General features: G+C 37.1%; 1 long non-coding RNA gene across 3 annotated transcripts in view; it reads right to left on the bottom strand.

Moving 5' to 3' along the window:
• LOC108445453 overlaps positions 1-26,146 on the bottom strand; it is a 370,042-nt gene that overhangs the window by 260,677 nt on the left and 83,219 nt on the right. For 2 of the 3 annotated variants that reach the window (XR_001860308.1, XR_001860310.1), the window contains exon 3: positions 3,529-3,646. This is a non-coding gene — a long non-coding RNA (uncharacterized LOC108445453). Of the gene's footprint in view, positions 1-3,528; positions 3,647-9,564; positions 9,811-26,146 lie in introns of those variants that run through there. The other variant, XR_001860309.1, reaches the window with a different exon arrangement.

Raw genomic sequence — 26,146 nt, 5'->3', positions numbered from 1 at the left:
ATAACAATATAAAAATGCAACACAAACCTTTAGGTCAATTATCTAAGGCCTGATCTTGACAATGCTGGGTTCAGTGGCTCTTCCTTCTGGGTAGACAAACACTCGCAGCTGGGTTGCCCTTGTTAAAAGTCATTAAGGATCAAGCTACTATTTTCAGAAAATGTCCTGAATCTAGAAGGTCACTGATCTCAGCATTTCAAGTAATATGGACTTCTCTATGGAATAAAAAGATTTTTGATGTAAAATCTGTCCTACAAATCTCAGTCAGGACCAAGATTATAGCTGTATATTGATGAAAAATCAACATATAGTATTTACACCAGTTTGAGAGAGGTTTCTCTGTGGAGGTTTCCCAAGGATACACACGCAGAGGGTGTGGGAAACCTGAAAAAGATGGTCATTCATGTACTTGTATTGTAGGAGTGCCAACTGTATGCTTGTACTGTTCACCAGACACTATCATAAACCAACATGACATGAGGACAACTGGATGGGGGGAGCAAACTGCTTTGGGACTCTGAGGTAGAAGCCCACCCACCCTCAAACCTCACAGACAGATTATGAGGTTTACGGCACAGAATCCTGTCTCCTATTTCCCCATTGACAAACCAGCCCTCTCTGTCTCCCTGTCTGTCATCACACGTACCACCCCCAGCTGGTCAGGCAGCTGTCTGGCATGCCATACTCCAGAGAGAGAGGGAGAAGATGGGATGCAATGCTAGTGCTGTGGGATACTTCAGCTAGTAGGGCACAGTTCCTTGTTACAGCCTAGCACTTTGACCTTTGCCCTGCATGTGTTATCTTCAGTCACACACTCTAATATGCCATCACTTTAGGCAGATACTTCAAGGATCTGCAAATACTGTTAGCAATATTCTTCTTCAGAGACTATTCCATATCTTCTTCCATTGCTCTTCGGCACTCCTAGTGAAACTTGACAAGTTGCAGACAGCAGCCGTGAACATTAGATGGTTCATGCATATGCACAGGGAAATGATACTGGAGAATTGGTAACAAATGAGTTGTTTTAGCACTTAATTCAATGCAGTATTTAAGCTGCACTGGAGACCTGACCATTGGAGGGTGACATGATCACAAACAAGGACCTGTAGAACATCAGCTTTCTCTGTAAGTCATCTGAGCAGAAGGATGCAGCCCAGGGTTACAACAAGCAATCACAAACGTCTCTCTGCACATGGCCAGACAACTGCTCCACTGCGATTTTCACCTTTTTCTATATATGTGTAATTGTTCCTTTTGGATGGGAAAGTGGAAAAGTACTGATATCTTGCTATATAGCATAGTCAAATGTACATATTTTGCAGTCTGACAGTACAACCATAGAACTGCATAAAGTTTATGCAGGCTTTTTTTTCAGTTTATTTCTTTCTTTCTCAGATGCGAAGATGATGCATAGTAAAAATAAATGAACCAAACACTTGTTTGAATAATTAAACATGTGAAAGTAAAACTAACCCTAAGCACATTTCAAAAAAATGTGAAAAGATTCCTTCAAGGGACAGAAGTTCCAATCCTGCACCTAATCTAAGTTGCACAGTGAGGCCATATAAACTACGTCTTTATGATATTATAATTATTTGGCATAAAGATTATCATAGAATTGTAGAATAATTTGTGTTGGAACAGAGCTTGAAAGGTCATAGAGGTCAAACTCCCAGGAGTGAGCAGGGACATCTTCAACTCCATCAGGTTGCTCAGAGCCCCATCTGACCCGACCTTGAATGTTTCCAGGGATGGGGCATCCACCACCTCTCTGGGCAACCTGTTCAGTGTTTAAATCTGCTCTCTTTAGTTTAAAGCCCTTACCCCCTATTGCAACAGGCCCTGCTAAAAAGGGGCCTGTTTGTCCCCATCTTTCTTATAGGACCCAAAAAAGTACTGAAAGGATGCAATAAGATCACCCCAGAGTCTTCTACAGGCTGAACAACCCCTACTCAATCAGCCTTTCCTCATAAGAGACGTGTTCCATTCCTCTGATAATTTTTGTAGCCCTCTCCTAGACCCTTTGTAACAGGTCCATGTCCCTCCTGTGCTGGAACCCCAGAGCTGGATGCAGCACTGCAGGTGGGGCCTCACCAGAGCAGAGCAGAGGGGCAGAATCCCCTCCCTCGCCCTGCTGGCCACGATGCTCTGGATGCAGCCCAGGGCATGTTTGGCCTTTGAGCCGTGAGTGCACATGGCTGGGTCATGTCCTGGCTCTGATCACCAGGACCCCCAGGTCCTTCTCAGAAGGGCTGCTCTCAACCCTTCATTTGCCAGCCTGTATTGGTACTGGGGGTTGTTGAACCTCATGAGGTTTCCATGGGCCCTCTTCTCAAGCTCGTTCAGGTCCGTCTGGATGGCATCCAGTCCCTCAGGTGTGCCAATAATGACATATTTTGAAAAATTTTTATGCCACTGGACAATAATAGAGAGGAGCAAATGCCTGAATTGAGCAGCAATAAGCAGTAAAATTTTTAGGTAAGAGGCTCTAACGTCTCCATGATGAGAAACTGTGACATTCAACAAGAGATTGCTCTCTAGAGAAGATCCATATGCTATCAGCAACTCTTTAGATTGCATATATACTTCATAGTGGATGCTCAGAGAGCTTTGTGGAATGAGAACCAATAAATGGAATCAGTTGTTTGGAGTTTTTAAAATTGCTGATATGTTGTTAAAGGTGATACACAGTCTTCAAAGCGTCTGACAATGGAGAAGAAGCACTTACATTATGCTGGCAATTGCTTTTTGATAAAATCTATGATGGTCTATATGTGTGTCTGGAAAGCATATTAGGCTGATATCAAAGTAATTCTTGCAAGTATTAATGCTAAATATCATAGATACTGATGAATATCAAGGCCTTATTTTTCACTCTGCTTTTATATGTGCAGAGGAGTAGAAAATCAATCAAAAATGTCAGTCAGATTTTATTCACTCTAATAATTAAATAAAGGCATTGTCCCAGCTCTCTGATACACTATTCATAAGTACACACTGCACTTCTGTTAAGAAAGATGATAAATCTGGTAGATCATTTACATTTGACTAGTATTTCCCAAGGGATAAAGCTCTTGGCAGAGAACAGAAATCAAAATTTAGAACTTACATGAAAAAGTAGCAGTAGAAGAATAAACACAATTTTTTAAAACTACTGGTTGCAAGTACCATGGTAACACTGCACCATAGTCCTTTCTTAATGAAGAAAATCTAAAAGTCAGTGACAAGGAATAAACTGAAACTGTTTTGACCTAACTTCAAAGTTTTGCACTTGAGGACATATGGCTCATTGCCCTAAGTCTGACGTGAACCTCAATGGGAGTTCACAGCTAGACAGCCTTAGATGCGTCACTGGCACTCTTCATGGTCATCCACCTGTATAGAAATTGCAGAACCAGGACCTCTACACTTAAAAACCTCTCATTAGATTGCACATATTGTTGGCAATATGTGTTCCCTGCTCAAAAATCATCTGAAAAGGTAACACTATGAATGGGAGAATGTCACAAGAGACTTTAATATTACCTGAATACCTGATTTACTGAGTCATTTGCAGCTTCAGGATTCTGGGACTTCATCAGCACCGTACATCAGAAATCAGACAGGAAAAATAGTGGGTCTTAGTCTTGCTGAAAACCAGCATCTGTCAAGTAAAAGAGATGGGATGGAGCTTATCTAATTTTTGAAGGGATTACACTCACATAAATCTTTGTATAATGACTCTTATCTACAAAAAACTGCATGACGTATTCCTAGAATATAAAATAAGGAGACTACTTCAAAAGATACATGGTAATTCTGCAGGTAAGAAATATAGATTATGATCTCCATCAAATAAAATGATTCAGGACGACATTTGCAAGATAAATTGAGTGAACAATTTTTAACAAGATGTACTTCCTAATGACTGTTTATTAAAATAAATATAATATATTTAGGAAAAAAAGGGTCATGTTTCTTAAATGTAACAGTAATTTCAAACATTATAAGTAGCCTAAAATCTATTTCATCATGTTGCAATTTTAAAATCACATTTCCCAGGTTTTGGGTTCACTTTGTCTCCAATGTGTCTAAACTCCAAAATATCAGAACAACCTAGTGCCCAGTACTGAAGCTGATGTATCAGGTAGACTGATTTCAGTTGGTGAAATTTCAAGTTGTCATGTCTATGCAACTGTGGCATCTTCCACAATTTCATCATAGTCCAGATTTGAGCAAGTTTGGACTAAAGTATTTACTCCAGCCTAGATTTTGCTTTGAATTCATGGTCAGCTCCAAAATAGTCGCTTGAAATAGTTTCTTGAAATTGTTCACAGGCTTTGTACAGAACAGAATAACATTTCTAAAAGCCACTGAGGACCATCCTTAGAATGAAAGAATATGGCAAGAAGATCCTGAAATAGTAAAATTGGAGCCACTAAATCAACAACTAGTGAAGTGCTGAGCTCATTTGCCTGGTACACAATCTACTAAGCCTTAATTCCCCATTCCCTAATAAGAGAGCCATCTTGGGTGTCTTCAAATAGTCAACCCCATTTTTTTCAGGATTTATAAAGACATATCAAGCCTGCATCATTCTTCTTAGACTGTCAAAACTGGTCATATTTTCCTTTACTGTGAAAAATACAGTAGTTTTAGTGTTTTCATTTTAAACCCGGGCCCACAGCCATTGCCAAGCAGTGACTGAATTAGTGTTTATAAGGGAGGTCACTTTCAAGGTCACTCAGTATAAAGTATCATGCTGTCAGTTTAGAGATGGTCTAAAAGGACCAGATTTCACAAATGTTATCTGGAAATGTAGAGTAGCTGATACAGCTCCTCATCCCACTGACAAAAATGAAAATTTGACATTCTAAAAGTCCACTAACTCATTGCAATTCCAGCAATGCTATTACTGTTAATGTTAATAATGTTGTTACTGTTGTTATTTAATATCAGAATTTGGTGCATAATCCTGATAAACCCATTTATGTGACACATCATAAGCTATAAAACAACAACAGTATTCCTATAACTGGGCATGAGATACTGCTCTACTAAGGCAAGTATACACATATTCAGTCAGTTATGATACAAGTAGGGTTGTAAGGCTGTAAAACCATCTCTAAGAATACTTGACTTCCAGCTTTTTTTTCATTTTCATGCACATAATCATGCACATTCATTTTATGCAGCACATAAGGGGATGCAAACCATGCCCACGTGCCCTTCCCCACCACACGCACTTCAGTCAGGTAGCAGTCCCTCTGCATGCGTCTGTAGCTATTGCACAAGAAAGAGCTGCAGTGGTCCCTATTGGTTCTTAATTACCTTTCACACAGCTATGATGCACAAAGCAATAGCAGAATGAGAACATCTCATGAACTGTCAATGTCCCTATAAGACTCAGTAGGGAGTCTTATAGAAAAAAAGGAACGGGAGCGAAATCTGTGATAATTTCTCTATGGTCATACAAAATTCAATGTCACCATCAGTAAGAAGTTCACAATTTTAGTCCAGATCTGTGTTTTTATTTCATTCATTGTTTGAATGAAAGAGATTTTTATTGAAATTAAAGACCATAAACACTGCAGTCCTGAGTTTCAGGAATAATCAACTCAAACTTAACTATATTAGTTAAAATTATTATTAATAAAATATCATTTTACAGGAGAGTGTGCTTTGTTTCTATGTCAACATATTGCCTAAACACAGCAAATTTTTTCTTTCCGTTTTTTTCAAGTACCAACATTTCCAGCAACATCTTGTTTCCATATAAACCAATCCCCTTCAGTTAAAAAGTAAGATGGTTCTCTTTTGTTCAAACAACATGGACCCTTGGTGGTATCTTTATATTATATTAAATGCATACAGTCAGTTCACTTATAAAATCTCTTCTCCTTTTTCATTTAGATAACTTTAATACAAGTAGGGTTCGTGATCAAATCAGAATCTTTTATGTAAGGAACAAGATTTACTTCAGAAGAGTTATACTGAGAAGTCAAAACAACCCCACCTATCTTCTTCCAGAACCTCCTTGTCCCTGGACTTGGCAGATAGCACACGGCATGGGGAAATCTTGCTCTTGCAGACTTGGTCTGCATGCACAGAACAATGTATTCACTCCTTTTGACTGCAATTCTGGCAGGGTGTAGACTTTCCTCCATCATTACTTTGTCTTTTGACTCAAGAATGGTCTCAGCTGTCTTTTCTCTGTAGGAACCCATAAGTTTCACTTAGAAGACTAGGCCAATGGGCACAGCCCAAGCTGTGAGAGACTGAAAAGTTAATGGTTAATGACTCAAACAATCAGCCATTTGCAAAAGCAGCAGGTGTTTTGCTGAGGCCAGGTTTGCACTCCCCAGCTGAAGGGGACGAAGAGAGATTTTGGGTGTGGGGTTTCCACATCTCTGACGTGCAGAAGAGCCGAGGGGCAGAGGGGGGTGAGCACCCACCAGAGGATGGCCACAACAAACCAACAGCTGTTTAGCAGCAATCTGGGTTGTGAGCCAGATAAGTGAAAAGGCCTCTGATAAGAAGCAGATCCTGTGAGGTGGGACAATGCTTTTTAACCTACCAAAGATCTCCTTTCTGATAAGGCCGAGGTGTTAAACTACCCCTCTTTCCCCACCAAGGGAGATATCGAAACATTCACACATAATCCTGAAAGTGTTCCTCCTTTCTGATAAGGCACAATTGGCACAACTACACAGGCATGAGAAACAGCTGTCATGTCTTTGATGGTCATAAACTATCAAAGACTCCTGAAACACCCCGAGACTAATTTCTGGGGCCTTCCACTAAACACTGACCCATTGAACTTACTGTTTCAAGCTCTCTCCCCACATCTGATGGATCAAGACTGAAACCATCGACATCTACATTGCAACAATCAAGTTTGTCTCTGGATTCATGGCTGGTAGTATCTTTCCTCTACTGTTATCCTTGCTTTGTCTTCTTTTTTTTCCTTATATGTTTTCGTGATATAGAATAACCAAAATGGCTACACGCCTCCTTTCCATTGCAACCAAATTGCTCTAAAACAAACTTGCCACATATATATGTATATACACACATACACAAAGGTCATTCAGAGTCATTTTACTCTAATCTGTCCCAAGGATCTATTGACAGAAACCTCAGTTACACCTTCTCAGTGGCGGGTCATAACAGTTGTCAGTGTGTGTCTTGATTTTACACATTTTAAGGGAAAACAGGGATTATAGCATTCAGCTGTAAAATAAATCTTTCCCCTCATCACTGACACAGAAGGTAAGCCATATGGCATCAAACCTCATCTGTGTAATTCCTAGCAAACCTTAAAACCCTTATTTGGAGCAATACAAAGTATTTGTGATGAGTGCTTTGGCCAAACTGTTTAGTTAGACCAGATGTTTATGAACTTACATGTCATCAATGGTTTACTTCTCTTACTCTTTCTGCACACTTATTCTAACATGGCAAAGTTGAAAATATTTACTAGAAAATTAAACCTGTCCTATTGCAGTAGTGAGCTTATGACAAATACTTTTTTTTTTAGCAATATGTGTTAGGTTTTTTCTCTTTTTCTTTCCCAGCATCAGATGCAGTACTGTTGGTTCTCAGGCCCAAGGCTATATAAAGGGAAAAGAGAGTATGGGAGAAACATAGGACAAGAAAATAGTGAGTCCAGTCATGTCTGCTGACATATTTCTCAGTCCTAGTGAAACCATCCTACAGGCTTTCTCTATGACTTGCAAGCCATCAGTCCCATCTGGCATTTTGACATTGATGGGGCAACCCAGTGAATGAAAATTAATTATCACTGAGCTTGTTATAGAAAAAGCACATTGTTCCTGAAGATAATGTGGCATGATATGAGGGTTGTGGGGGTTGGAATATGCCTTTGGAGCAATATCTTGATGGGTATTTTACCTGTGGATTTTCACAGGGGTAGAGTTGCAGTGCAATCACTGGGACACAAATGACTGATTCTGAATTATGATGCTTCCTTGTCCTCTCTCTAGAATATTACCACATATTCTGCACTTAATTTTCAGCAATAATGTGTATCATACCAAATAAATAGGATGCTCAGTGCCTTCTTACTGGTACATTCATAGGAACCAATTTTCAGGCAGCACATTCAAAGATATTGCTTACTTCAGTGGATGGACGGCAGTCAAGACAAAAATTTTATTTGGAAAGAAAATAAACCAATGATGGGTATAATATTAGAACTGCTGAGTGTATCTGAGGAATTCTGTAGATGCAAAGGTGCCCAGACACTCTTCAGAGTTCAGTGTCTGTCAGGAAAGTGCCTTCCAAAGAAAAAAGTAATGAAACCCCCTAGAAGATCTCACTTGATTTTTGAGAGAGTGCATAGTGAAAAAAGATACATGGAATCATTAAGCAGTGCCTACCATTATTATCAAGAGAAAAAACTGACAAGACTTTTTTTCTGATGACATGAGCCTCACCATATGTCAGGGCATACCACTCCATTCCCAATAAGATTAAGTTACTCTCAATTATTTAAAACCACATGATGGAATTCACGATAAAAATGTTAAAAGAGATATTCATTTGAGAGGACTGAAACTGCTATAATGAGTAATTCATAAATAAGATTACTTGAGTTCTTTGTCTTCTTCCATTAAAAAACATACTTTTTTTAACCATCTAGTGAAGAGGAACTATAAATACTAGGATAATCTGCTTGGTGAAATCCATTAAGCTTGAACACATCCTTAGGGGGCTATTGATTATCTCTTAGCCTCTCTTTCAAAGCAGATCATTAAATTTGTTACTTGGGAAATGCATCCCACTTAACACGTTGGCCTCATGGAGGCTTTTGAGCACCCTAAAGTCATTCAATTAGAACTAGTTAACACAAACAGGCTTTTAAAGAAAAAACCCATATAGGATTATGTGGTCCAAATTCTAATCCTATTACTTTAGTTTCCTCATAGGAAAGATTTATGCTTACAGTCTTAGCAAAAGTCCATTGATAAAACTTTTGATACTGCCCAAGGAACTTGATTTCCTTCAGATTGAATATGTTGATTTGCAAAACACCATAACATAGAGTCCTATTAAAAGAAAATTAATGTAATAAAATCTGTCAGTATTCTACCTAGACTCACTTGTGAAGAGAAAACATCTTTTAGGGAGTGTGTCTTAAATGGAGTTTTATAATGGGTAAAGAGTCAGATCACTTCCATGTTGAATGTGAACAGAACAGACAAGGGCTTCCCATGCTTCTTTAAATTGATTTTTTTGTTGCCTGAGGCATCTACATGTGAACAATGACTCAGGTTCACTTAACATTAATTTTAAGTAAGTTGATACATCTCAGTGTGTTTTCACAGTGTCCAGGTAATTTCTTTACCCATAAACCTAAGATCTAACTCTTAACCTTTCCTGCATAGGTTTCCATCCAAGAACATACTGTCAAGCATCTAAAAGGCCTTTGGGTTCAATAGCTGTATGGATACAGAAGCTACACAAGATTCAGAGAGGCACTCCTCATGCTGGCTGGGGCTAAAAAAAGGAGGGAAACGGGGGAAAAAGAATGGAAGTTATAGAGAAAATGTTAGTTACCATGTTAATGCTTATTAGTCACCCACTTTACTGCTGATCATCTTAGTTGTACAAAAAGCTTCCAAACCACAGGAAAGACTCTTTTTTTGAAGAACACAATGCCTGTATCAAAAATTACTTTCTTCATTCAGTGAGGCAGACTCTCATGAATCACACAGCAGGGTCTCCATTTAGTTAGCAAGGCTGTTTCTCAGGTGAGAAAGAGTTGAGTACTTTTCAGTTCCAGAGTTTTAAAAGAGCAAATTTTCCCTGCATGAAAATGAAAGAGAATATATAATAAATAAAAGAATAAGAGGCTTTCAAAACCATATGCTTCCACTTTGGAAAAATAGCAACATTGCAATTCTAACCTCAGACAAGAGCAAAGAAAGAGAATCTGCAAATCTAGCTGAGAATTTTGTAATTGGTTTTGCTTAATACACCATATGTTCCTTAAGGGATAACCACAGTGCCCTAGCTTAAACTAAACAATGGTATTTATAAACTATACCACAATGGGGCATGGCTGTTTTCTCGTTCTCATAAACCACTGTGTTTTAATACAACTAGAAAATGTTAGGCCCTTTGTACACACAAAATTTTCTGTGACAAGAATACAGTACAAGAACTTTAGCTTTACACTTTTCTTCTAATATAAAATTTTTAGTATTATCATTGCATAATACTAGATTTATAACTAGTCTACTAGTACTAGATTAATTTTCCAGTTCTTCTACTTTGTAGGACGTCAGGTAGCCTAGGTACCCCATAGGTACCAGTGAAGTGCCGTTTATTCCTTACTCTTGATAAATTAATATAAGGCCTTAGATCTTCTGTACTGTGTATGTTCCATTAGTTCCACGTTTGACATTTACTTTTTAAAATGTCACAATGCACTTTTTGCAGTTAAGACTCTTTGGCCTAGTCACACATCAAAAAGGTCAATGTTTAATGTATCAGTCAGAGACACCGTAGTTATAACTGTGGGACTTATGGTCTCTTTGCTAAGTATAAACAGCCCTGGCAGGGTGGCATGGACACAGCATCTGAGGAGAGATCCACAGAGGAAGAAACCAGATCTTGAAAAGAAACACTGGTGCAACTTATGTGAGGAAAGCACAAAAGTGGGGAAAAGATACTTTTTCCTTTTCCTTGGGCATTTTGACATGCTTATGTGGCCCAGTGCCCCAGTGCAGTGGTGGTCAAAGATACCCAAATACTATAAAAATAAGCAATACATTCAATGCATAGTTTTGTGACATACAGGTAAAGGGTTACCTGAAACATTTTTGCATAGCATGTTATGATGCTGGGTCATACCAGCTGAGCAGGTATAATATCATGTATGCAGCTAAAATATATAAGGCTTTATGTAGACATATCATTACATTTTCACGATAGAAGAAAACTGGTTGCTCGTAATGCATCCAAGACACTACATAAAACTAAAGGTCAGGGAGCAAGTTGGATTATCAGGGCCCTCTCACATCAAAAGCTCTCTTAGCAGCCTGCTTTCCTGCGTTGCACTGGCCTGTCTCAACAAGCTTTCCCTCTGGACAAAGCCCAGGCACAACTGAGCCTGCATGTGCTAAAGACAGTTCCCAGTAGTCAGTACAGAAGAGAAAAGACCATGTGTGAGCTCTTTCTCTCTCAGTAATCCAGTAGGGTTTAATATCTTAAACATCCCCATATGTCTACATGCCACATCCCATGGCATACAACACATATTCTGAGTTTCACAGAGTCTGCACATTGTTTCATGCTACTGACACGTTGGAATTACCCCCTCCACCCAAATGGACACACCATTGTGCAGGGAATGCTTTATTAGAAGCACAGAAATAGTGCCAGATACCAGTGTTCAGTAATTATTTGCTCTTTTACATGGTATCATTTATAAGTACAACAGCATAATATGTGTAGGTCTGTCAGACCATCTTTTATAGTCCTTTGTGAGGTCCGTCACAGTGTCAGAATAAGGAAATTACTAAGAGGTTTTTGAAAAAATTTTAAGAATTATTGAAAAGTCTTTTCACCGCTATCTAAAGAATAGTTCTCCATCCTCTCTCTGATCTTTTGCTGGCATACATATATCACTAGCAGAAAAAGAAAATGATCTCTAAATATTTTTGAAATCGTTTTGTCATGAAACATGACAGAGACTATGGTACACAGGAATGTCTTTGCTTTGATGGGACAGAACAGATGTAGGACTGTGTACAGCTGTATACTGTTTATGCTAAGGAACAATGGTTCAGCAAACTCTTACTTCAGAATATGTACTGTGGCATGCAGCAGGTCAGGGCCTCACACAGGGTTGAGGAAAACAGGGTAAATCTGAAATACAGCGCTTATATCCTTAAGCATCCCAGAACCTGAGTATATCACAACATATGGGTTTCAGTCAACAGCATGACAGCAGTGACAGCACATCATGGTACCCTCCCTGTAAAGCTGCAGCCAGCTGTAATGAAAATGCTTGGTATCAGGTAATGCAATTTAAAGGATTATAGTTCATCACCCCTACTACTAGACAAAAGTCTCTGATGGTATGATACTTTACACTAATTCTGATAGCTTATTACTGGTTTAAAAATAAAAGGCACATAACGAGTGAATGAGGGCACCAGCTGTGTGTGCAAGCTGACAGAACATTCTCTTTGTGAGAGTGTTTTGGAAATCCTGTGGATTTTTACAGGAGTGCTCATGTCATTTTGGTTAAGGAGAAAATACTGGGTAAAGCCAGAGAAGAAGTGAGACCATAACTGTAAAATATCAGTTTAATTTCCAGATCGCTGATAGAGGATGGAGATGACAAACTTCCCATAAAAACCATAACTTCCCACTCACTAGGAGAGTTCTTTATATTTTATATTCCTCCATAATGGTGTTCTCTCTGTAACTCCTATTTGTAGCCATTGTATTTTTCCATAAGTAATGTCAAAAGACATTTCCTTCAGTAGGTCAAATCCTAGCAACATACAGTCCCTATCTCCAATTTTTCCTGTAAAAAAAATCTAATGCTGTTACAGACACAGACCAAGAATATCTGAGAGCTCACACACATTTGTGGAGTGGCAGCACCATCACCCACACACTCCGTTTCTCATTTCCGGAGCCTGAGGCTGAGCTTGTCACTTTCACCAGGCTTCACTGAAGACCTTTGTCCTCCTGCTGATGCTCTGGCCATGAGTTCACAGTCTCTAGTCTGAGCTAGATATTGCAAGAGAACTCAATGTAAGGTTTGTGTCAAGCCAGTAACGTGCAATTCATTTGGCATATACTAGAAAAACATTCAATTACTTGAATGGATAAAGAACTGAAAATCTGCTATCCATCGTCTATCATAATTATTTACAGACTCAACTAAGCCACTGATAAACTTTTGAATATTTTGAATTCAGTATGACATAGTATCAAATTTCTGATAGCCTAAAGCCAAACCAAAATAAAACTAGTCCCTTCAGAGAAACAGGCTGCCAAATTTAAGCGCACCAAATAAAATAAAAAAGTAATAGACTAATAACAAATTTTCCATAAATTTGACATGCTTCTTAACTACAAAATGAACCAATTGCCACTATTTGTCTGGTTATTTTTATAGCCAAAATTCAGACCCATTGCAAATTCTGAATAGCTCTCTACTTGCTATAATGTAACCTGTTAATACATGACAATACTACCTGACTCTATCACAAGGATGGCTGAACAGTCCTTTTCATTACCAAGGTGACCTTGCCAGCAGCCTGTTTATAGAGACAGGTGGTAGCTACCTACTCCCAAGGCCTGCCTCTCCCTTCCGCATTTTGTGGCTGGAAGCATTTTGGACTCGGTAACAATCTTCTCTCTCAGGTTTGATATTAACAAGGTTATATTAAAAATTCACTGCTTCCACACAGCCCACATTTTTTAATGACCTTCCCAACAGTCAGCAAATGAGTGAAATCAGAATCTCTTAAAGCCAGAAGCTGATCAGAGTGAAGGTGCACCTAACTTACACTTTCTAAAATATAACTTATTGAAACACATTATCTGAAATAGTGAGATACTCTTTTAGCCACACCAACATTGTCACAAGAATAGCTACAGTGCTGTGACTGGGGGTCAATCGGAAACAATTTGTTGTGTTTTGACCTGTCATAAATTCACTTAATAGGAAACCAAATAGCTCACAGAGCTTAGCATACTTTCAGACGATTCAGCTGTTTGTGGTCACAGCAACATACCTTTTTTTCTGAGACAATGCCTTCTAGGCACTCCACATACTCACCCTTTGCTATGCTTTGATCTCCCTTTTTGAATGTTTTCATTCATGTCTACTCCCCCAATCTTGAAGGAGCAGGAACCTAATTTCTAAAATGAAAATGTAAAATGTTTTGGAATTGCTTTAATTAATTTTCTCTAAGATCTAACAGAAGAACATGCAAAAAATGTTTAAGCAAAACCCATTGAAGACTTGAAGCTGACCAACTGGAAGACTTTCAGAATGGAGTGAAATACTTCATGGTTATTCATTTCCACAAGCTTCACGAAGAAACAGAGATGGTAACAATCCCGAAAATCAAAAACAACTATGGAAGAGGCAGAAATCATAATTTTATATTTCCAAGGAAAATACTACAGAAAACCATCACTAAATAAAAAAGTTTCTTGGCAGTTATCTTGTTTTCACTGTGACAGATTGGGTGGATGTGAATCTATCTGCAATGAAAGAATCTTCTTTTCATCCTTCTTAAGCTGAAGTCTTGCTGCCATACCATGACTCTCTAAGAATGCAGTAGATGGACAGTATCTATTTTTCTGTAAGAAAATTGCAGAGCAGATAATGACCACCATTGTTTTTCCAATCTTCTATTATCATCCATACTTGGTTTTCCTTAGCATCTGAAATACTAAAAACCGAATAATTCTGTACCTCTACGTCCCATTGCTATCCCCTTATGTTAAGGACATCAGTAAAGAATCCAGTGTAACTTCCTACAGCAAACCCCTTGAGCAATCCACTTACTTCATGTAGCATTTTCCTATGCTGTTTTTAAAAGCATTATGTCAAGAAATCAGGAAAAGAGTAGCAGCTTTCTCCCAGGTAAAACTTGACTAACATAGTTGAAATCTAACCTCAGAAAAAATGACAAGACTAACACTTGTCAAGCAGAAGCTAGATCTGTACAAGTAAACTGAACACAACCTGGGCATGTGCTCAAGATGCCAAAAGGTCGTTACTCATGTGATTAAATTTTTGGAACAGCCTTTGGCATGCTTATGATTCACAACTACAATTTTCCAAACAATTCCCAGATGGCATTTCTAAGACACACTTCTCTGGCATAGTCCCTGGGTATTATGCCACCAGGGTCACACCTGCCCACACTCATGCCAGCTCCCCACCAATGCAGAAGGCATGACATTGTGATATATAAAAATGTCCCACTTCTAAGATGTCTCTTTTTTTCAAGAATGTGTTTTTTCAGCCTCCTTCTTGGGTCTGCTCCATGACATCAGGAACTCCTGACAAGCTTTGACTGAACCAGCTGAGGTCTAAAGGGTCCCTTTACTCTAGCAGCTGGGTGGCCAGGCATCCCTGACCATACCAGGCCCTCTTGTATGACTCAGGTGGGAACAACAATGACTGTAACAGGAACATCAGCTGCCTGGCCAAGGTGGCAAAAGGATAATCAGTTACCCCTGACAACCTTGGAACATTCCCAACTGCATTGTAGCCCAAGTGGAACAGTACTGTTATTGCTGAGGTTTTTGAAATGATTTCCAAATGTTTTGGAAAGACCAGGGGCTAACAAGATGGGATATTTCCAGGATGAAAATTTTGCACATGTGTAAAGCCAATCATCTTGCAACCTTTTAAAGGGTGATCCTAAGGTAGGCCCATTGGAGCTTTCCTGGACCACAGCAGGCACCAGTGCCTCTATCTAAGTAGGAAGCCTTTTGGAACTCATGAACTATCAAGTTTTTTATACTTGACAGACGGGCTAATGATGAAGCCAAGGTTTATAGGCCCCTGTACACATAGCATTCAAGGTGTAACCCATGCCTGTTGAGAAAAGTTAAGGGATTTGATGTGTTTCCATGAACATTAGGGAAATTTTGATGTACATGGATACAGGTATAGATAAATATATCTCTTTTCCATAGGTGCATGCATATGAATTGATTGCGATATAAATGCTGTTATTATGAAATTATAATTAAGTCAGTGTCATAATTGTAGTAAATACTATTGAATCATTATAAGAATAATAAATTAGTCAATTATTAAGTTCTGCTAAACCTTTTTGAACCCCAATCTTTTTATCTGTATCCTTTTTATCTTTACCTTTTTGCATCCCCAGTCTCTGTGTAACTATTCTAAACTGGTTCTAATCTGACTTTCCTATATATGCTTCATCTACGTAATAAATATGTAGAGTGAACCTAGCCATCAAACTCTGTTAAAAGTTTCACTTTCATAAATTCATATTAAAACCTGCTTTTGGCCAATACCTCCAATAGTAATACTTTAAGCAGCCTAGCCATTCATTCATGACAAAAATGACTTCACTCAGACAGTGAGGACAAAGATGACTCACCCAGGAAAAAGGTATGGGGGGAGATGAGAGAAGGATCTGACTCTGACTGAATCATCTCCACTACCTTGAGTTTGTGGCTGGAGACTACCACATGGCCACTACCATACACAGAGGTAAATTTAAAAGTTAAAGCTGCCTTACTCTGAGCATGAGATACAGACGAAGGGTCTAAGTGCCTCCCAACTGATTTCTGAAGAGATGGGGTGGTATAGGAAGAACAATGGACTTCAGACACCATCCCAATACACACCAGTGACAGATCTTTGTAAAGCACCAGCCATCTTAAAATGTGAGGGAAGTTACAGTTCTGCGCTCTTTGGAGGGAGAATATGGCCACAGTCCTCTGATACACTTCACAGAAAGATGGAAAGAAGGGAAGCTAGAGAAATAGCATAACCACATCCCATGAGTTACAGAAGAAAGCAGGCATCGTACCACAGGCTTCAAGGAATAATTGAGTGTAACAGAGTGGCAGTGGGAGACCCAGTGGCACATTCTCAAGGTACGGCCTCTCTATACCCACAACGCATGGTTACACACAGTGGATCTGAACCACTCCATAAAGAAGTACTGTGAACATTTTCACAAGATACAACACAAAGAAAGAGAACCTAGTTAAATAAAATCATTTTCTTTATTTTCCATTTTTCCTTTCTGTAGTTATCTTTTCTTGATCTCACTTTTGATCATCCTTTCACCACATTTTCTCTTCAATGATGAATATCAGCAAAGCAATCCAATTTTCCTACAATCATATTTCCAAGGAGATCTCAGGGGGATCAAATTCTTTTAGTCTTGTGTATTGTTGAGTGCAACAGCAGTCTCAATTTGTATTCTACCACAGGGCAGGTGGCCTTTTTCCAAATCACCCCATATGTATTTGACAAATCATGAGGACATTCCTCACATGCCATGAAAAGTAAGGACTTAGCATAGCAAGTACAACTTTGCATTTATTTTGCAGGGTAAAAAGGTTTACCCTTCACTTTTATAGGTTGTCATCTGTTTTCTATAAATAGAAATTTATGTTACTGCTCAGAACACTTAGGTTTTAATCTCGGACAAAAATTGTTACTGGAATACTATCTAATCAGTAGTGCTATTTATACAGTGGTCTGTACTTAGTGCAAAAAATAGCAAACAAAGAAGAAAAACAGCCTAGAAAAATACTCAGTAGAAAATTATATATGACCTTATAGAAGTTAATGATAGGATAGAAGGTCAATGAAGCAACAATTTACACCAGTGAAAGATAAATCCCATTGATATTACAAAAACATGAAGTTTCTGTAAACCATATCTAACGTTTATAAGTGTGTCCAATAATTCTTCTCACACAAAACAAGATAGGATTATCATGGTCTGCTGAAGTACGTAGTGTAGCTATTTCCAGTAACAGCAATCATGCTACTAAAGGCAAATGTTGAATGAGATGTGAAAATCTGGCTGTTGTTCTTGGCTTGAATAGAAGGTGAATGGCAGCATATTTGGCTGTGTTTTCTGAAAAATATGCCAGATTTCAGACTATAATATTATGCACTGCCCAGAACAGATTCAGATAGAATTTGAAGGGAAAAGAATTGTACAGATGCGCAGCAGCTCAGTGTCATATGACAACATATGGCATCCCAGTGTAATGATCTTTGTAACTATTCTGCTCTGGCCTTCACTTTCTGAACTGAATTTCACAGAACCAACAAGAGCACATTAGCAGAGCACAAATTGATTATCCAAATAAAAAAAACTGAAGACAGAGGCCAACCAAAAAGGTTTATGAAACCTTCTCAGATTAATTGAATTGTTAACTAAATGGTTTTTATATAAATATTTTTAATTTTTTTGTCCTGAAACAGATTTCAACTTATATTTTAAGTTGAAATTGTTTTAAGAAAATAATCAAAACTACAATGAACTCAAAGAAAAATTTATTTTCCAGTGTAAGCAAAAGAAAATGTTTCCTAGACCTATTTTCTCATCTATCCTCTCTTAGACATTATCTCTGTGATAAAAATTGTACCCTGCAATGCCTGTTTCCCTCTGTTGACTAAATTAAAAACTCAGATATTTTTACCTCTATTTTGTGAAGTGAATTTCCCTCTTTCTGACTTACAAACAGAGATAATTTACAAAAAATAAAAACAAGCAAAGAAAAAGTTGCAAACACATTAGTTAAGTGTGAGCAAGTAGTTTAATTAGTCTTTTCTTGATGTACAAATTTTTAGTGAGGTTTTAGGCTATTTCTCTTTGAGTTTCCAAGGAAAAGTCTCAGTAGAGCTCTGGACAACTGTATAGCAAATATAAACATACCTATAAAATAATATTCTTCCGTAAGAATATTCCTCCATAAGCTTTTATACACCTCTGGTATGGTGGTATCTAACACACCACAGAAAGAAAACTGATGTGTTAGAAAAAGGAAAGGTCATATCAAAACTATATCACAATGAAATACACAATACAGTTCAAAAAAAGCCATTTAAAATATGATTAGCTCAAAGTATTGAGGTACCGTTGGAATAAGCTTTCAAAGTCTGATTACGCTGTGAATTTGTTTCCATACATGCATGAGGTGAATAAATGAATTATAGAGTCAATGTGCTACTAAAAATAGTGTGTCAGAATGTAAGTGTAGGCACTCAATAGCATTTGAAATACAAACACGTGACTATAGAAAATTGACCAAGTTCAATAAACCAAGCATGAAAATTGCTACTGCTTCTCTGGTGCTGCATCAAATCTACTATCTCTTGTAAAATGTAAATAAAATGAATCAAAAAGAAAAAAAAAAACCCAATGAAGAGAAAATTTTTCAGATGGTAGTGTGGTAAGAGTGTCCTGTTCTGTATCCACTATTTATAGTAAATCCAGGGATATATTCTGATAGCCTCCCACATGTTGAATGGCAGCTGTAGAGCTCCCAAATGACCTTTATGTGTTACTGCATTACTTTGTGTGAATGAACAGAGTAATCTCATTCCTTGGACTCAGAGGGAAGGCAACAAAATCCTTTGAGAACACATTAATATGAGTATTGTGTCTACTTCTTTCCTGAAACACACTTCCAAAGCACCAAATTTCTACGTGGGCTGAGAAATTCTGACAAAATCTGAGCTTGTTGCAAATGACCTGAGAGTGCTATGAAGAATCCACCACCAATCACTGCACAAAAGCTTCACATTGGCTCAAAGAATAGGGAGAAAATCTTATGGAGAATACTTATACTACGAACCTTTTCACTTAGTGCCCTGTAATGCGCCTTGGATTCTCCACATATTTTAAATTCCTCTGTCAGACAAGCAAACTAGAGGCCTAAGGTTAAACAGCATGTATTCTCTTCCTCCTCACCTGCTACACCTCACCGGTTCATTTTCTTCTAGCCAAGATTATCTAACATTTAAGAAATGGCAAAAACTATAAAAAATATATGGCATATATTTTTACATACTATGGATATTAAACATCATAACTTGCAACATTTAAACACCCCATAGCAGAAATAATAGTGGAACTCCATGACACTATGGATCAGTTCAGGGTACAAGTGTTCATTCTGTCATATGTCAGCTCCCTGTATATAACCATATTAACCTATCACCAAACAAAAACTAACATATACTGCTTTTTTTTTTCTGTATTAGCTCAGGAGCAGCTCCACAGTAACACTGCCAGCAGATCAAAACTTGACTTTGTTCATGCCGGTTTCAAGTCTAGGTAAAGCAAAACAAGACTGCTCACAGTTGTCCATGTGCACATCTTCTTTGCAACTGACAACAAAATATATTATACTTTAATAGCTAAAAAAAAATTGATTTCTTATCTCTGGCACTCTTCGTATGTGTAAAATATTATTCAAGATGAATAACTTTTGGTAGAGTTTTATATTAACCTCTTCGAGGAAATGATATTTGTAATAGTTTTTACATCTACATTTTGTTCAGAAACATTGCCAGTTTTAAATAATAATAATGAAAAAAATAAAAAGGATAAAATCCTTGCCTGAAGGAGAAAGCAAGTTAAAGTTAATGGCCTTTTAAAAATTATTGATATTTTTCTTACCAAACCTAGAGGAAAAATATTTCAATAATGTTTGTGGCTGAGTTACCTGGGTTTTATTTTCTTTGTCAGCAGTTGTTTTATATTTATTCAGTGCATCAAAATAATTTACAGCTGCTAGTGTATATCTCTGTGCTCATGTGTGCATATATGCTATGATTTTATGTATGTAATTTTGTACACCTTTGTGTAGTCAACTTTCTTACAACTATAAAAAATTGTAGTAAATTTTCTTACAATCAAACATATCATGATGTCTACAGTTGCTCAGCATCAGGAGTTATCTTGCCTTCAGGGCATCTTATAAATTGGTACTGGTTCTAGAGTGAATTATGTGCAACTCACAGTGGCACCCAAAAAAAGAAAAAATATTTAAGAATGTTCAAGCGCTCGGAAAGGAAGAAACAGTAGGATTAAAGTTAACTGAATCTTTCACCTCAGTACCTGGATATGAGGTGGGAAATAGATAGCTCAGGCAAAAGGTGTTTGATGTGGTATCTTGCAATAGACCATTCACAGCACTCAGAAATATTATTTGAATGGAAGTTCTTGCTCAGTTTCACCTACGTGTGTTATTTTATGTACTTATTTTTAGATATATACTGTGATCTGCGCACTGGATGTAGCCTCCAGATTCAGACGACAGGATATGTCTGCAAATAAATTGTTACCGACCATACCTCAGCCAAGGACAGCAAAAACTAAAGCTCCTGACTCCAGCAAACCTTGAGTAAGATATTAAGTCATTATCAGACTTCATGGTTTTTCTTATTTTTAATAGGGAGAACCAAAATGTGTTCCCTCATCCCCTTTGCTCTTCTTCATGTCAAAGAAGAACCATATAAAATGAAGCATTTCAAGGTAAATTCTTCATGTAACAAATGCCATATATGGGAAAATTTAATCCAAATGTGTACTTTTTGGTAACTGTAGAAGCAGCAGAAAACAGCATATTTTTACAGGAAAATGGCAAGTAAATAACATATAGGCAAAGTTCAACCTACATCTGCAGTCATCCAAAGAAAAAATGACTCCCACACAGTTGTGTATCATGGAGTCTTCCATTAGAAGACTGTATACTAAAAAAAACAAATCAAATTAAGCTTGAATATCAATGACAGCTCATAAGCTCAAAAAGATAAGTGGAAAGCTCTGATAAGTATGAATCAGTCATCTGCCTTTGTGTCGAAGTTAATTTACAGTACAGAAGTTTGTTTCAGCTCTGTAGTTCTGCATTTAAGGGAAAAAGCTTGTCACTTGCTTGCAAATTAAAAAAGCTACTTGCTTTTCCTGGCAATATAAGTTAGACAAAGAATGATCAAACCTCTTCACAAAGTGCCTCGTTCAACATTCCCATGGTGAAGTCATGCTGGCTGTCTCAAATCAGCTCCTTGTCCTCCATGTGCCCCAGCAGAGGTTCTAAGAGGATCTGTTCCTGGCATGTTCTTCCTAGGCACAGAGCTGAGGCTGACAGGTCAGCAGCTCCTAGGGTCCTCCATTCTACCCTTTTGAAAGATGGGTACAAAGTTTCCCTTTTCCCAGACTCCTGGCACTACACTTGACTGCTGTGATGTTCCAAATACCATGAAGTGGCTTAGTAACTAAGCTCCAAAGTAAATTCAGGCTGTGCAGGTAAGACAGAGTAGGCATTTATTCTCAAGCTTGGTATGGACCTCTAAATAAAGAAAATCCTCCTATGGGATTTATGAAAATATAATCCTAAAGCACTTGGTTGTAATGTCCAATATGAGTCTGCTATACATTGGTTTTGATTTGCACAAGCTTTAAAACCATTTCAGAGAGCAATCAAGTCCTTCTCTTGCCTTTTCAGCCTTTGTCTCTCTGTACTCCTTCCACCATGCATCAAGACAGAAAGGCTTATTATTTTCCTTCTTTTAAAGAATCATTATTTTTTATGAAATGCACATACTCCTCAAATTTTTACTCTTGTTTCTTATCATTATGATGTCAGAGGAGCAAGTCTCACTTCAAATCTTAGGTCAAAAGTTAATGAAGAGGACCAACATCACAGTCTAAGATGAGGAGATTTAATGACTTCATTCCTTCAGGAAATGAGTTAGCATGATTTTTTTTACTGAATTTCTATAATGTTCCTGTGGTACCTAAAATCCAAAGGCAAAGGTAGCAAGGGACCTTTACTAATATGTGTTTGTTTATGTATACATATATATTCACACTAACAATATACAATGCAAAAGTGAAGTCCTTTACTTCTAACATCTCAGAGAATTGATTATTCCAGCATGATGAGCAATTTGAGTGAATTTGCTTTTAATTCTACTGTGGGATTTGGAGGAAGGTGAGATACCAATATCTTACATAGTTCAAGTCTAGCACTGTTTAAGTAGGACAACTCACCTTTCTTCCCACATCAATTTCCCCTTGCACTTGAAAATTACCAAGTCTCTGTTTCTGCCTCACAGGTTGTAAACTGGGCCAGCCGTTAAAAGGACATTGACATTACATATAGTTCATCCTCTGGTATTGAGAGGGAGAAATCTCTTAACTCATTATTTCAAAGTGAAGAAATGAACTGAGCAGCAGATCTTGGGTGTTCCTGCTAATCATTGTTTTTGAAAGAATTTTCATTACAGCTCATCTGAGAAAGGTGTCAGAGGCTTGTAGTCAGTTCATCTTTTGGCTATAAATCTAAGCACACATCCACAGAACAGCTTTTCCTATTCACTGCTGACAGACCTAGAATAAAGTTAAAAGAGACACTGAGAAGACGCAAAGATGCTGTCATAATACTGTAACCTCAGTATTTAATAGATCTATGCTACATAATACTTAATATATCTATATAGCATTATATAATAGACATATTTTTTTTAAAACAACTTCAGTTCTTCAATATCAGAAAAAACTCCAAAATGATGAAGATGTACAGAAGTGATAAAAACATTACAGAATTATCTCATAAATTCATGAAGTTCTGAGTTTAGAATAAATTTCAAATTTTGCTTAGTCTACTTTTTTAAAATCATCAAAGTGAGGAGTTTGTGTCTAGGTCTCCTCTGTGAAGTGTATTTAAAACTGCCATACCCAGTTGAACCAATGGCCAATCATCCTTTGCAAGTATGGTACTGCTGGACAACATTACTGAATGTGATTGTTGAATGTGTGCTGAGAGTTTGCCTTTGCTGGTTAGGTAAAACTTTTAGATCTTGTAACACATTTTTTTTTTAACTTGTGCAGAGGCAAAACCAACCTAAATTCAGGAAAGATCATTATAATTAGAAAGGCACATTTCAGACTGCAATCAATGCAGCGCAAGAGTTCTGCATCATCATCTTGCTACACATAAAATGTGGGGGAGGAAGAACATTATTAGAGTTAAGACTGGATTGACAAGAGGAGTTAAAATGTGAGGGCTTTTTTTTTCCATCTTTGCCACATAGCTCAATCTCTGACACCATCAGACGTGGAAATGCAAGAAAGACTGTAAACATTTTACAACACTTTCCTGAATATTATAACAGTCTCCAAAATTTGAAGCTCAAATCACTGAAACCACATTCTGAAACCAGATTCTTCTTATGTAGCAACTCTCCATGGATTTTCTTCTCATAGCACTACCCAACACCTCTTTGAAGCACTGTAATTACCACACAACCAAATTGTGTAAATAATCAGGTTCTTAGATCAACACACAATGTAAATTGACTATAAATAAATCACATGCTATGATGGAAAACATCACCTCAATTCTAAAATTCTGCTCTTTCATTTCTCCTTTTCTCTGTAGATTGTAAGGTGTGTTCTGAGGTTAAATAATTTGAATTTCTTAATAATGTGGTCTCTTAAAATGGAAGCAAGTTTTTTTTTTTTTTCCCTTATTGGATGAAGATAAGGAAAAAGATACCTGCAATTTTCTCCCTATATTTAAAATTTGGCAAATGAACTTTTAAGATAATTGAGATAATATAAAATAGAATTTATTTCATAACACATTCAAACATGTTAAGACTTGAAGTAATTCTATAAGCCTGTGTATAGGGCACATTTCTTTTGAATTTTTGAAAATTCAAAGAATGAAAACCAAATCCCCAAATTTCCATATTGATACTTGAATAATTTGTTTTGTCTGTGATTCATAGCAGCATGGAAAGCCATTTCTGAGATCTGGTCTTCTTTCAGACTCTGGAAGGAGAATAAATGCTTAGTAATTTCCTCCTAGAAGAAAAAAATGTTGCATGCTATGCCTTCCTTGGTTTCAATTACCAATTTCTAGATGTCATGATAAACTGCTAAGGTTCATAAATTTTTGCTACTTTTTTTTTTTAATGCACTTCAATGAAAGACATAGGGCAACAGATGATACTGAAGTTCCTACCAGATTCCAGTCCCTTCCATTATTTTTACTGATTCAGCAGGGAATTCACATTAACTTTAATGAACAGGTTTGGGGCACATACAATTATTTTTTTGGCAAATATTTGTCATTAACATGTACAAAAATTATGCATTAGCTAATAACAAAGATACAATCCTTATATTAAATCCAGACAAGTGATAAACTGTTGTTGTAAAGCTATTTTTCAAAGGCTTCATGTTATTCTGTGATATGCTGAAGGCATTTTTTGTGCATAATTCATAAACGATAAATTTTATTATTTTATCTGGTCAATGATGTAAAAATTTAAATGTTTCTGTATTTTATCTTTAATTTTTCCTTTTCTTATTTTGAAATATTCAATAAGTTAAGTGAATTTTAAACTCTGTCTAAACAGTGAAAATTCACTTTTCTTTCAAGTTTATCCTACACGTGCCCTCCACTGACAGAACTGAAAGAACCATAGTAGATATTTTATGAATTTTTTGCAAACTTTTTTTGGCTCAGAGTTTGGACATCATATTTTCGATAGACCAAAGAGGAAAAGGAGCCAGAGAAAAAATCTTAAAACAAAACAAAGGAAAATTCTTCTCAAAAGTACACTTGTGCACGGTAATCTCATAGTGAAAGTGGTGTGAGTTTGTGCAATTTTAAATTCTGACACATTTGACAAATTATAATCAAAACCAAAAAAAGCAAACAGCTTGGTTTATATTGCAGAGAAATAATGATTTCAGATGTTAAGTCATGAAGGACATCATCCATGTATTTGTGTTCTTTACTATAGTAATGTTACTGGAAAGATATGTAAATTAGTACATTTCAAAAGGCTGTTCTCTGTCACTCACAGAACTTAAGCTTTGCTACATGATGAATCTGTCATGAAGTCATTCAGTGCAAACCTGTTCTGCTCATCAGATACAAGGACATGAAAAGCATTACTGAGATCTGATGTTATTATCATTAACCCTATCTTTTAATAATGGTACCTAACCATTTGAGCAGATTAATGTCATCATGCAGTAGAGCCAGATATGATTCAGATCTCTCATTGTCTTACTGGAATCAAACTGAACATGTTAGGTCTTAAACAACTGAAGTGTTTGGTTTAATTCCTAGTGCATGGTTAATTCCACCAAACCAGAAGTGAGTTTGCGTGCCTGCTACTAAAAATGTATTTTGTATAATTGTGACAGACTGGTAAAGTTGTCAGCAGAGAGTGCATATATTCTAAAACACTGTTTTATAAGTGAAAGATTGTGAAAGAGAATCACAATTATGTAAGAACTATATAAGAAGAGGCCTGTGGAAGATTTAAGGAGACAAGACAAAAAACCTTTACCCTCTGAAACTTACCCCCAAAAAAGTTTCCTATGAAATATAGAACCAATGAGATTAAGATTTTGATTCTTACTTTAGAGGACTGGTCTGGGCTAATAAAACAGCTTTTCCAGAGCAAATATAAAAATAATCAATTCTATGATTAGTGTAATGGAAAAACAACAGCCTCCTAGAATTCACTTGAATATAATTTGCCTAGGACTACATAAGGGTAGCCTGAGTGTTCACTGTATGGAGAAGACCAACTTGCATTTTTCTGAATTAACTC

This window comes from Corvus brachyrhynchos, unplaced genomic scaffold (assembly GCF_000691975.1).
Source record: "Corvus brachyrhynchos isolate BGI_N302 unplaced genomic scaffold, ASM69197v1 scaffold142, whole genome shotgun sequence".
NCBI classification, from domain to species: Eukaryota; Metazoa; Chordata; class Aves; order Passeriformes; family Corvidae; genus Corvus; species Corvus brachyrhynchos.
Note: the sequence above shows the minus strand (reverse complement) of the source record. Positions and strands in the feature narration are given on the sequence as shown.